General features: G+C 35.4%; 1 protein-coding gene across 2 annotated transcripts in view; it reads left to right on the top strand.

The window, feature by feature from the left end:
• LOC122808957 (semaphorin-3F-like) overlaps positions 1-13,526 on the top strand; it is a 961,051-nt gene that overhangs the window by 291,084 nt on the left and 656,441 nt on the right. The gene's annotated exons all lie outside the window — the stretch shown is intronic.

Below are 13,526 nucleotides of genomic sequence, written 5' to 3'. Positions count from 1 at the left end.
CAAGGGGACTTAAGTGCATAAATCACACCTACACTTTTACATGAAAAGGAACCTTGTATATGACATTTGTTTCCATTGATTATATTAAAAGTCCCTACTACATATTTACAAATAGTACAACTTCCACAAGGTTTAGTACCTGTTATTACTACTTCCTTTGCTCTATTTTCCACTGGTTTCTTAAAAAGTCCCATGTACCAAAAAATCTTTGAGGTTACATCCCCTCTGATAAGAAAATCTTAGTTCAACATCTCTAAGGGGGACTACCTCATTTTTAACTACATTCCAATAATCTCTTAATAATTTTTCCTGTCTAACTGAAAACAAAGTATATTTTGAAATGTAAAAAAGATTCTTTGCGTAACAGAATAATGAGATATTTTTTTGTTTTTATTACCTACTGAGGATCCTGAAACAACACTCTTTTTATTTTTCATTATTTTTCTGTAACTATCTTTAACAAAACTTTCATCATAACCCCTTTTCAAAAACATTATTGCTGCCCTTTTGGTTTCCAATTCACATTCTTGTTCACCACTGCATAATCTACTAATTCTTAAAATCTGTCCATAGGGAATAGAAGCCAGGGTATGCTCAGGATGACAACTAGAAGCATGTAGCATATAGTTTGGTTGTTCAAACTTCCTATATATCCTGGTTTTAATAATCCCACTATCCAAACCTTCTAAAGAAATGTCCAAATAATTCACTGATCTTCCTTGTTATAGACCATCATATCTCATAAAAAATCTGTTTTCATTTAAGTATTTTATAAAAGACTGTACCTCATTTTGTCCACCCATTCAAATGAAAATAAGGTCTTCTATGAATCTAAAATACTTCTTGACGTGTTTTTTATAAAAATTACTCCTATAAATGTGAGTACTTTCCACTAGGCCCATGAAAAGATTAGCATACATGGGGGCAAAAGATGTGTTTGTTTATACAGGCTATTATCAAATTCAAAAATATTATTTGTCACACAAAAAAAAAGATAAGTTCTTTAACATATTGTGTTCTAGGATTATCTCCTAGAAAATGATCTAAAGCCTCCATTCCAAATCTATGTTGGATGTTCTTGTACAGGCTTACCACATCTAATACCAAGAAGTACATGCCCTCTTCCCATCTCATATCTCTTAGTTTTTCAAAAAATCAAAAGAATCCTTGATATAAGAGGGCAACTTTATTACTTCTTTTAACAAAAAATGGTATAAAAAACAACCTAAATTATGAGTGAAATACCCACTCGCTGACACAATAGGATGACCAGGTGGATTCTTAGTGTCCTTGTGTATCTTTGGGACACAAAAAAATTTTGCCATAGTACTATTCCTACTGGAAAACTTGTTTGTAACATCAGAAGCTCTAAAATAATTTAAGTGCACCCCTTTGTGTAGTAGGCCTTCATACTCTTTCTTAGCCTGTTCATAGATTACCTTATCCACTTTTTTATAAACCTGTTCATTCTTAAGATGTTCCATACACATTCTAAAATAATCATGGGACCTCATCACTACTAACTTGCCTCCCTTGTCCGAAGGTGAAAAAACTAAATGATCGTTACTGTTTAGTTGTTTCAATGTGTCCCATTCTCTTTTGGTCATATTGAATGCCTTAGTATTTTTGTGAGATTCATTGACTTCTTTATCAAGAACAAAATTAAATGCACAATAAAACCTTTGTATATATTCATTTTTAAAAGGTGGAATAAATGTGCTACGACAAAAAATATTTGTGGTATCTAAAATACAATAAGCGTTATTTTCCATATCCGAATCATAGGAATAAAAACTATCTTCACTAGAAGATATTGTGTCATCAAACAATAGCTTTTGCTCCGAATTATTAGTAGCATTGAAAAAATCTATTATAAGTATTTTACGTACACGTTTAAATAAATCTCCTTTTAACTCATACAGTCTAGGCAAAACAGAGGGGATGAACTTTAAACCCCTGTTTAAAACTGACATTTCTACATCATTGAAACAATAACCAGATAAATTGACAACATATGTGTTGTCAACAAAAACATTATGCAGTACCTTGCTAATATGTCCATTTGCTTTGCTTCGTATGGGAACCGTAACCCTGTTCCCTGTCAGTGTCTTGTCCATGCCAGGAACATTTCTGTTAGCATTTCTCGGCCCTGAGGAGTCTTGAAAAGTTTTCCAAAAATATTCTCCACTATGTGGTTGAGGCAGTGTAGGAAACTGTTCATCATCAAAATCTCCTTCATCCATTGAAGATGCTGCACTCTCTCCTGAGAAAAAGCTGTTATGGTGTGGAGATTTAATTTCCTGATCTTTTTGGAACCTTACTTGCTGAAGTCTCTGCTGTTGATTGGATGTAAGAACAAACGCCTGTTTACGATCGTATTCCCAGAGATCTCTCTGCAGTTTGTTCTTCTTCCTATTAATTAGATCCTTTTCGTATGAAGATAAACGGTCATTCATTCTAGACAAAAAGGATTCCAAAGCAGAACTAGAAGTCTCTTTGACAATATCTGTGCAGATCGTTAGTCTTTTCCTTGAGTATACTTTTTTAAGAGTGTCTCTCTCCACTAATATTGACACCCTCTCACAGCTGCACCGATCTGTCATAAAACACTCATTCTTGCTCCTATGACAGATTAAAGGGGGGTGGACTCTTAATTGCCCAGAGCCCCCAAGGTGTTATCTTGAGCTCCTGGTATCTCTTCAAACTTAATAAATTATAGTAAACTGCAGTCTCCTTGAATATTAATTTTTCAATTTGCGTGCACAGTTCCTGAATAGCAGGCTTAGAAGAAAGTTCAGTTTTCTTACCCACTGTGGCAAACGGATTAGATGGAGAATGTTGTCTGTTCTCTTCCTATTTATTTAATGCCTGGGATAAATTGTCCAAGGAACTGCTGTACACCAAAATGTTTTTTATCCATTTCCATAACATTTCCATTCCTTTGGCTCTGTGGCACATGTTTGTTTGTTTACAACTGCTTCCCTACAGAGGGAACACATAAGATGCCAACCACTTCCCCACTGCTTTACCGGCTTTCAAAGCTGGTACAGCGCATCACATTTTTTTTCTTTAAATCTAAATTTTCTGTAACTAAATCTGCATGTACTACAAAGAGTTATAATAGGATCTTTGTCTTGAAAAACTGTGTTTTCATTCTCAAAAAAAAAAAAATGTGTTCTTGACATGGATGCTAAGATTCACCTCTCATATTTTGTCTTTGGGGTGAATTTCTTGTCTTCCATGACTCAAACACATAATATGTTCATTACAATCGGTGACCTGATCATAGTTTATTAATGCTAGGTTACATTTCCCTTGTCAATTTATTTTCCTTTTGAGGCATTCTACAGAAGGTTGCTTAGTATGCAAGAACCAAGCAATAAATAGCATTGTAGTAAAACAAAAATTCTTTTAATAAAAAAAAAAAAAAAAAAAAAAAAACATTTGTTAACATCCATGGTTTTCAAATAATGTCAAATAACCTAAGCAGATTGAAAGCCTGTTCCGTTATTTCATCCATATTGTTACAGCTTAAAGTGATTAAAACAAGTCTTAGTGCTCTTGCCAAACTAATGTTCCCCTGCCTGTTCCAATTGTGTTCAGCACTGCAGAAAAGTTTGTTTATTGTGAACCTTATTGTTATTACCTCAGTACTGGTGCAGTTTTGGACCTGTTTTATTTTATTTTTGCAAGGCATATCTGCTTTCATGATGCCACAGGAAGTAAGGGCTTGTGATTGTTACATCCTGTTTGAGCAGAGGAACATATTAAAACTATTCATCTTTAATGCTACTAACATGGCTCTCAACTTCTTTAAGAATTAAGGCAATGCCAAAAATAATGAGGGACAAAGACCAAAGTTTGAAATAGTGCTCATTTTCTAAAGAGTATTAAGTATGAAACTAATGTCAGGTATCATTGACAGATTATAATCCTCAGTGATTTAGCAGACAATCAAAAATGTTATGAGGGAGCGGACAAAAATATCTGGCAAAATCATGCATGTTTTCCATAAACAGGGATAGCTGAGAGCTATGGCCACTAATGATTAGATCACCTCTTAATGTTTACTGAAATGCCCCTTGCAATGTTTAGTACGATGAAATCAAGTATATTTCAAAGCCATACCGAAGTAAATAATGTTGAAAGTTTGCTTGGTGTGTTCTGTAATATCTTGCAATGATAATTTCTGGACTAACGCAATTCTATATTGTGGTGGAATGCAGTTTGTAGATTGAATGGATACAAAAAAGCCATAAGCAACATAGATGTTTATGTGTCACCCCACTATACAAAATAAGGGTAATTTCAGAAAGTAAATGTGTTTTTAAGGGAAAGCTAAGTAAGTACACAACATTTAGGATGGCATTACCTCCTCGAAGAGCTCTGCAGTATTGCCTTGAGTTCTGCACTGTTACAGCCGCACAGGCCCCACCTGATTCAGTACACTCTCAGTTAACTGGAACTCAAGCAATCGGCAAAAAAATATTGAAGAAATACAGTACAATTTTCATGTGTTGCACTTTCTGTAAACCCCCCCCCCCCCCACACACAGAAATATACCTTATGTGTTTAGAGTTTTAGAGTTTTAAAAAGGAAGGTAGGAATAAATTCCCTCTTTCCCCAACCTGAGAACAAGTCAAACCAAATAGTATAGGGTACAGTATTAGTCAGGCCTATTTTTAATAGTAACTTTCAAGCAACCAGAAACTACAGTTATCCAGCATCTACCAATCTCCATGGGTGCCGGTTAAGTGAGAGTTTACTGTAGGTATATTGTGGCATATTGTTCATTTTACTGTGTCATACACACATTCCTTTAATAGTGTGAATGAAGACACCAGTACTAAGTTCTTTCACCACGTAAAATAATGCTGCAGTTAAACATCACAATCACTTAGAGGGCAGAACCAGTAAACATCTTTTAGCTTGCTTTCTTAAAACAACAGACATAAAACAAGTCTAGAAAACACAGCAAGTAATAAGTCCACCTGAACCTTATTCATTCACAGGACATCTGCTTTTTGGGGTGTGCCTTAACTATGAGAAATGGCAAAATAACAAAGCTTGTTACTTTATAACCATTGCATGATACCATCCTATACATGCCAGAAGTACAAATGACACACTACGCTTTCATATAGTAATATCAACATCATAAAAAAATAATTATGTTAAGAAATCAAAGCAATGTAAAACGTCATCATAGCAACTCAGTGTACAAGTGCCTCATCAAAACCATATGAAAAGGATTTAGCATTTTAACATTACATCATTTAACATTAATCATTTTTCTTGTGTTCACAACACAGGTACTAAATCGGTGTCCTCTTTAGTAAAGAGTGTAGTAAACACAGAATCCTATTACCCTCTATGAAGCATTGTCTATGGAGCTGTTATAGTCAGTACTTCACAAAATAAATGTTGGTTCACTCACTATGCTTTCCCCATCCCAGCCTCCTACTGAATTCTGTCAAAAACCTACAAAACCATGAAAATATGACACCGCGTGCCAAATCATATTGTAAACAGAAAAAAATGTTAAGGATTTTATGAACGTTTCAGCAAGTGCATGTAAGACTGATTGTAGACATGATTACACAGTAGTTAGAACTTCAGATTTGACATGTATGTCATAATTTATTGAAATAGTGCTGCAACCAATAATTTGTAAATTGCTTATACCTTCTACAGTTCACTGAATAATTTAATAACAAGTTGGTCTGCAAATGCTAAATGTGATTTTTTTTGTTACCATTGTATTTCCATATATTTTATTGTCTTCCTGTATGTTAAGGCTTTAGTTTGTTGACATTACTTTTGCTATATCTGTGTTGTTGATTGTATTTTGTATAAAGAAAGGAGTGACTGAAATGAGCCTAAGCGGTATCAGTCCCCAACCACAGTTATCAAACAATAAATAAATAAAATTAAGCATTGACTTAGGTACCAGCTAGAAAGTGCTTATAGTTACCTGTGTAAAATCTGCCAGGAAAGGGTGTTAGAAAGGTTTAATTTGTTAAGCGGTTACTTTTTTAAAACTAAAGTATGCTTATATTCTGGGCATTTGTTCACATAGCCATCCATCAATCCATCCACAACCCCTTTTTCCCACTTTTGCACATGGTGTTGGGGTGTCACTTCAAAAGTTACAATACTTTAAAGCCAGGGTTCACACATTCGGGTGGCTAGCCCAGCCGTGGATGTATACCACTCAGTAAAGTCAATTAACTATATACTAAGGACCAGTCTACCCACCCTATTTGCAGAACACACCATTTATCTTTGAATAAGTTATATCTGGATGGTCAAGCTTGAGGGAAAACACAATAAACTGGATAATTTTTTAATCATTATGATGGAATAAAAATACATGCCATAAATGGCTAAAGACATGTTGAAAATGAACAGACTTCCATTTCTAACTCATTTAAATGAAAAGCTGATATCTATAGATGCTGTATCTACTTCCAGCCAAAGCAGCAATGCAACAAAATTATATAATTTCCATGTACATATTCACTACTGCAGAATGCAAACCAAGAGTACAAAACTTAGATTAGGCACTATTTTAATACACAACATAATCAAAAACTTGTAATACACAACATAATCAAAAACTTGTACCCGCAACGATGCTTCCTTTCAAAATTTTCATTGACTAAAAGGAAAGCAATACATTTTTTTTCATGTAATATTTTCAAATATAGTTTATAGACTCATAAGTTTGATTGCGAAGCTTATGACCTAATGTTTTTTCAAAAAGGTAGATTGCTATAACCACGTATATATATATATATATATATATATATATATATATATATATATATATATATATATATATGGGTCCTCTTTGTTCCATTGAAAGCTCATTTCACTGAATTTCAATTCATCCTGACAAAATTGCTGAAAGCTCATTTCACCGAATCTCATTTCACTGAAGTGAAGTACTGGCACTGTGTAGAGTACTGTAAGGGAAGTAAAAGTCAATGTAGTGCAATCCTGGAATTAGTATATATATATATATATATATATATATATATATATATATATATAAATAGTTGAGGGTGTGGGGGGCATAGCCCCCAGAATGGGGATGCATAGCCCCCCTAGTTTGGTTTTATATTATATTTAACTGAAAGCTTCAAAACAATACATTTTAAACAGTGGTGACTGGTGACTTCAAATCAAAGGGGGGCTGCAGGAGACAGTTGAATGGGTGGGGCCAATGGGCAGGGGTGTGACCAACTAGAAGGGGGCAGAGCAATGCTCAAAACCACAAAAACTGGGGCTTTAATTAAATACACTGCCCTGGGTGCCAAACCTTCATTATGAGAGTCCAATCAAGACAAAATGAAGTGTAGAAGGAAAAAAATATTTCAGTGCATTGGCTACATGACAGCTTACTTAACATCTAGATGGAAACAAAAAGGTTGTGAGGCATGAACAAATAAATTACTTTTTAAATACATTGCTAGAATGCCAGTCAAAATCAAGTATAAAAAACAAGCAGCACTCAACTCAAACCACTTTTCCTTGCACTGCAGTTCTAATTATAATTTATATTCAGCTTTATAAAAGTACCAAGTAACATGCTGAAAGTAGCAATCTCTGTTATACCCCACTTGTAATAATGTTTCTTATCCAAAAAAGGCCTGCTTCCTGACAACAACTATCTACTTGTTTCATGGGGAAAACGTGATCAAAGTAAAAAATGAACAGCAAACAAGAAACAAGCTCAAGATAAATTGCTTAAAGGATTACTGCACAGGTTATGGACCACACATGATAGATTGGCATTCTGTTTAGTTTACAGGTAAAGCCTGCAAAGATGACTGCAAGTCTTCAACAAATGTAATGAGCTTGTGAAAATACTGTAATCCTGCCCTTTACTACTAATACTGTCATATGCATTTCAATACCCAAGACTTGTATGTTATCTAGTTATGTAAATATTCACTATATGGCAACAACAAAAATGCTTTCAGTGTTAGTAATTCTTTAACAGTATGCTTATTAAAGCTTACTTGTATCTTACAATCTCAGGCAAGCTTACCTGATGGTCATTAAAGCATTGCTACTTAAATATAGAGCAACAGAGACTGGAACAGCATACATTATCTGAATAATAAGAAGCATAAATCAACAGTATAAAAATATGTCAGAAAACCAGAACATTCTGCAAAATCAAGGACAGATGAAAAGCCACTGTAGTACTTGCGTCTACCTTGGATGGGGGGATACTCTACACACTTACATTGCATAACTACTCCTTGCCTTGCTTCGACACATCCAGAGTCACTACATGGGGGAGTGGGGTGCAACAAGTATGTCACAATTTGAAATGTCTCTGGCTGACAGCGATGGCTCTGACACATCTATCATACCTCTTAACCTCAGAGCAAGAAATCTGAACAAAGACATAAATAGAAGTGGGACAAAGGCCTAAACATAAGGACATTTTTTTAATATTGCTCTTATAAACTTAGAAAGATAATAGAATATTATTTTCTAACTTCAATCTTTAATGAAAATCTGGATATTTTGCGAAAATCTGCATACATACACACACACACACACACACACACACACACACACACACACACACACACACACACCCACACACTAGTATCTTCCTATAAAATGCTTAGACATTCCTGGTATCCTCAGTGTTATTTCTGGGAAGAAGTCATTTCTATATGACAAGGATTCATCTTTCCAGTTATAATGTGGTGGTATACTTTTAAAAATGAGATAATGATACATACATTTGTGTAGTGCTGCTTTTCTGATCTACTTTGGACTGTTATTGTTCATCTGTGGCACATAATATAACCACTCCTAAGGCTTGTGTGATTTTTTGACAACACTTTTTTTATATTTTTGTTGGGGTGATAGCCATCTGCCCACAGTGCCCATGGTGCCTGCTTGCTCTGTAGAGGCATTATTACATGTGTGACATTAGCAGTAGTGGCTCGTGACTTCAAATCAAAGAGGGGCTGCAGGAGACAGCTGAATGGGTGGGGTCAATGGGAATGGGTGTGGCCAACTAGAAAGTGGAGAGGCTATGCTCAAAACCACAAAAAACTGTAACTTTAATTTAGTATGCTGCCCTGGGTGCCAAACTATCATTATGAGAGTCCAATCAAGACAAAGTGAAGTGTAGGAGAAAAAAAATATTTCAGTGCATTGTCTGCATGACAGCTTACTTAATATCTAGATGGAAACAAAAAAGTTGTGAGGCATAAAAAATAAATTACTTTTTAAATACATTACTGGAATGCCAGTCAAAATCATGTATAAGAAAAACAAGCAGCACCCAACTCAAACCACTTCTCCTTGCACTGCAGTTCTAATTAAAATTTATATTCAGCTTTATTAAAGTACCAAATAACATGCTGAAAGTCGCAATCTCTGTGATACCCCCACTTGTAAAAATGTTTCTTATCCAAAACAGACCTGCTGCCTGACAACTATCTACTTGTTTCACAGGGAAAACATGATCAAAGTAAAAAAATGAAAAGCAAACAAGAAACAAGCTCAACATACATTGCTTAAAGGATTACTGCACAGGATATGGACCACACACGATAGATTGGCATTCTGTTTAGTTTGCAGGTAAAGCCTGCAAAGATGACTGCAAGTATCCAACAAATGTAATGAGCTTCTTAAAATAATGTAATCATGTCCTTTATTACAAATACTGTCAAATGCATTTCAATACCCAAGGCTTATACATTATCTTGTTATGTAAGTATTCTCTGCATGGCAACAACAGAAAGACTTTCAATGTTGGCAATTATTTAACAGTATGCTTATTAAAACTTACTTGCATCTTACAATCTCAGACAAGCTTACTTGATGGTCATTAAAGCATTGCTACTTAAACACAGAGCAACAGGCACTTTCTGAATAATAAGCATAAATCAACAGTATAAAAATATGACAGAAACCAGAACATTCTGTAAAATCAAGGACAGATGAAAAGCCACTGTAGTACTTATGTCTACCTTGGATTGGGGGATACTCTGCACATTTACACTGCATAACTGCTCCTTGCCTTGCTTGGACACATCCAGAGTCACTACATGGGTGAGTGGGGTGCAACAAGTATGGGTACCTGTCAAATCTTCGAACGCTCAAAATTTTGAACGTTACATGGTTGAGACCAAACGTTCGAATTTGTGTGCTCGAAGATAGACTTTCAATGGCACCATACAGTGCATATATGGAGAATTTCCCCTTTCTGCACTGAAGTGCTGTATCAGAGTTGGTATATTTAAGTAGGGGGGGTGTGGGGGGGTGCAGGGATGCTTGCCCCCCTGTCTACACTGTTAAAGTGTTTTTTTCTGTGTAATCTCTCTCTCCTTTTTTTTTTTTTACATTCGAACATCCAAATGTCGAACATTTGGTCTCAACCATGTAATGTTCAACATTTTGGATGTTCGAACATTTAACGTAGACCCACACGTATGTCACAATTTGAAATGTCTCTGGCTGACAGCGATGGCTCTGACACATCTATCATACCTCTTAACCTCAGAGCAAGAAATCTGAACAAAGACATAAATAGAAGTGGGACAAAGGCCTAAACATAAGGACATTTTTTTAATATTGCTCTTATAAACTTAGAAAGATAATAGAATAGTATTTTCTAACTTCAATCTTTAATGAAAATCTGGATATTTTGCGAAAATCTGCATACACACACACACACACACACACACACACACACACACACACACACACACACACACACACACACACACACACACACTAGTATCTTCCTATAAAATGCTTAGACATTCCTGGTATCCTCAGTGTTATTTCTGGGAAGAAGTCATTTCTATATGACAAGGATTCATCTTTCCGGTTATAATGTGGTGGTATACTTTTAAAAATGAGATAATGATACATACATTTGTGTAGTGCTGCTTTTCTGATCTACTTTGGACTGTTATTGTTCATCTGTGGCACATAATATAACCACTCCTAAGGCTTGTGTGATTTTTTGACAACACTTTTTTTATATTTTTGTTGGGGTGATAGCCATCTGCCCACAGTGCCCATGGTGCCCGCTTGCTCTGTAGAGGCATTATTACATGTGTGACATTAGCAGTAGTGGCTCGTGACTTCCAATCAAAGAGGGGCTGCAGGAGACAGCTGAATGGGTGGGGTCAATGGGAATGGGTGTGGCCAACTAGAAAGTAGAGGGGCTATGCTCAAAACCACAAAAAACTGTAACTTTAATTTAGTACGCTGCCCTGGGTGCCAAACCATCATTATGAGAGTCCAATCAAGACAAAGTGAAGTGTAGGAGAAAAAAAAATATTTCAGTGCATTGTCTGCATGACAGCTTACTTAATATCTAGATGGAAACAAAAAGGTTGTGAGGCATAAAAAATAAATTACTTTTTAAATACATTACTGGAATGCCAGTCAAAATCATGTATAAGAAAAACAAGTAGCACTCAACTCAAACCACTTCTCCTTGCACTGCAGTTCTAATTAAAATTTATATTCAGCTTTATTAAAGTACCAAATAACATGCTGAAAGTAGCAATCTCTGTGATACCCCCACTTGTAAAAATGTTTCTCATCCAAAACAGACCTGCTGCCTGACAGCTATCTACTTGTTTCACGGGGAAAACATGATCAAAGTAAAAAAATGAAAAGCAAACAAGAAACAAGCTCAACATACATTGCTTAAAGGATTACTGCACAGGATATGGACCACACACGATAGATTGGCATTCTGTTTAGTTTGCAGGTAAAGCCTGCAAAGATGACTGCAAGTCTCCAACAAATGTAATGAGCTTCTTAAAATAATGTAATCATGTCCTTTATTACAAATACTGTCAAATGCATTTCAATACCCAAGGCTTATACATTATCTTGTTATGTAAGTATTCTCTGCATGGCAACAACAGAAAGACTTTCAATGTTGGCAATTATTTAACAGTATGCTTATTAAAACTTACTTGCATCTTACAATCTCAGACAAGCTTACTTGATGGTCATTAAAGCATTGCTACTTAAACACAGAGCAACAGGCACTTTCTGAATAATAAGCATAAATCAACAGTATAAAAATATGACAGAAACCAGAACATTCTGTAAAACCAAGGACAGATGAAAAGCCACTGTAGTACTTATGTCTACCTTGGATTGGGGGATACTCTGCACATTTACACTGCATAACCGCTCCTTGCCTTGCTTGGACACATCCAAAGTCACTACATGGGTGAGTGGGGTGCAACAAGTATGGGTACCTGTCAAATCTTCGAACGTTCAAAATTTTGAACGTTACATGGTTGAGACCAAACGTTCGAAATTTTGAGTGCTCGAAGATAGACTTTCAATGGCACCATACAGTGCATATATGGAGAATTTCCCCTTTCTGCACTGAAGTGCTGTATCAGAGTTGGTATATTTAAGTAGGGGGTGTGTGGGGGGTGCAGGGATGCTTGCCCCCCTGTCTACACTGTTAAAGTGTTTTTTTCTGTGTAATCTCTCTCTCTTTTTTTTTTTTTTACATTCGAACATCCAAATGTCGAACATTTGGTCTCAACCATGTAATGTTCAACATTTTGGATGTTCGAACATTTAACGTAGACCCACACGTATGTCACAATTTGAAATGTCTCTGGCTGACTGTGATGGCCCTGATATATTTGTCATACCTCTCAACCTCAGAGCAAGAAATCTGGACAAAGCCATACATAGAAGTGGGACAAACGTCCAAAAATAAGGACAATTTTTAAATATTGCTCTTATAAATTTAGAAAGATAATAGAATAGTAGGTCTTACATTAGTATGAATTTTCTGAAGGGTATGAAATCTAAAACTGAAATGTCTGTCATTATTTTCTAACTTTAGTCTTTAATGATTTGCCACTAATTTGCCAAAAAAACACAATTTTATGAAAAACAGACCAAAAATGTGATGCAAAAATATAAAATAGCCACACAATACAGCTGGGAACCTGTCAGAGAAGGGATACTTTTTTAATATTAGTACTGCTAACTTGAGCGGCTGACAAAATAAAAGACTCTACATCCATTTCTGAAATAAAAGTAATCTATAGCTCTGATTATTACAGTTATTTATTAATTGTAAACCCTCCATGTTTTTTCCCAAAATTGCCATTTTGTGGAGGGATTATTAGGGGAAGAGCAACATTTTGAGCCAAAATCAGGGACAGTTGAGAGGTTTGGATATGCCTAATTCTATAAAGCAATTTATTTCCACGTACCTCTTAACCTGTTAATGCAGGAAATCTGGACAAGGCCAAATTAGTTGGGGGAACATATAAACAGTACTAAAAATTGCTCTTGTATAAACTGAGACAGTTGATAGAATAACAGGTCTTGCTTAGCATGCATTTTTCTGAAGGTTATGAAGTCTGAATCTCAGTGTCTGTCATTATTTAGTGACTTAATTCCTAAATGATTTGCCAGAAAACCACAAATGTTATGAGGAACAAACCAAAAATAAGAAGCAAAAATCTATTAATTCTGCAAAA

The sequence above is a fragment of the Protopterus annectens genome, chromosome 8.part0 (genome assembly GCF_019279795.1).
Source record: "Protopterus annectens isolate FY-2018-M chromosome 8.part0, PAN1.0, whole genome shotgun sequence".
NCBI lineage: Eukaryota > Metazoa > Chordata > Ceratodontiformes > Protopteridae > Protopterus > Protopterus annectens.
Note: the sequence above shows the minus strand (reverse complement) of the source record. Positions and strands in the feature narration are given on the sequence as shown.